Here is a 589-nt window from a genome sequence, read left to right on the forward strand (position 1 = left end):
GAGTTTTTCCAACAAGACTCAAACCAGAAGCACCGGGAAGCGAGGATGAATTGTCTCTAGGACAGCATTAAAGGCTCTGGAGTTGGTTTAAATCCTCCACAGCTTATAAGCTGTGTGTGACATTGAGACTCAGTTTCCTCATCTGTAAAACGGAAATAGGTGAATAATAGCACTTATTCTAATGGTCATTGTGAAGGTCAGATGTGCTATTCCATATAAGGTGCTTAGAAAAGGACAAAGTGTTTGCTGTTGTCATTGTCATCGTTATTGCTGCCATCGTCATCATCATGAGAGACAATCTGCTCTGAGAAAATCAGCAAGGACAGACCAAGCTCGGGCTCCAGCTAAATTTGGGAAGAAGGAAGACAGGTGAGAATGAGGGGTGCAGCTGGTCCAGGAGGCAGGGAGAGGAGGGCATGTGGGAACTTCAAAGCAGCTGAGCAAAGGGCTCTGCAAGGGCTGAGGCAGAAGGCGAGGCCAGGGCAGGACTGGGGTGGCCTTAGAGGGATAGGGAGCCATGGGAGGTGCAGGGCAGACGTGCAGGGACGAGACCGCCATGGACTCCTCACGCCAGGGAGCGGCGGGGGCG

The 589-nt window shown here is 51.3% G+C and overlaps 1 protein-coding gene across 1 annotated transcript in view; it reads right to left on the reverse strand.

Moving 5' to 3' along the window:
* Positions 1–589, reverse strand: part of WSCD2 (WSC domain containing 2) — a 66,601-nt gene that overhangs the window by 47,448 nt on the left and 18,564 nt on the right. The window lies entirely within an intron of this gene.

The sequence above is a fragment of the Galeopterus variegatus genome, unplaced genomic scaffold (genome assembly GCF_000696425.1).
Source record: "Galeopterus variegatus unplaced genomic scaffold, G_variegatus-3.0.2 Scaffold4090, whole genome shotgun sequence".
Lineage (NCBI taxonomy): Eukaryota > Metazoa > Chordata > Mammalia > Dermoptera > Cynocephalidae > Galeopterus > Galeopterus variegatus.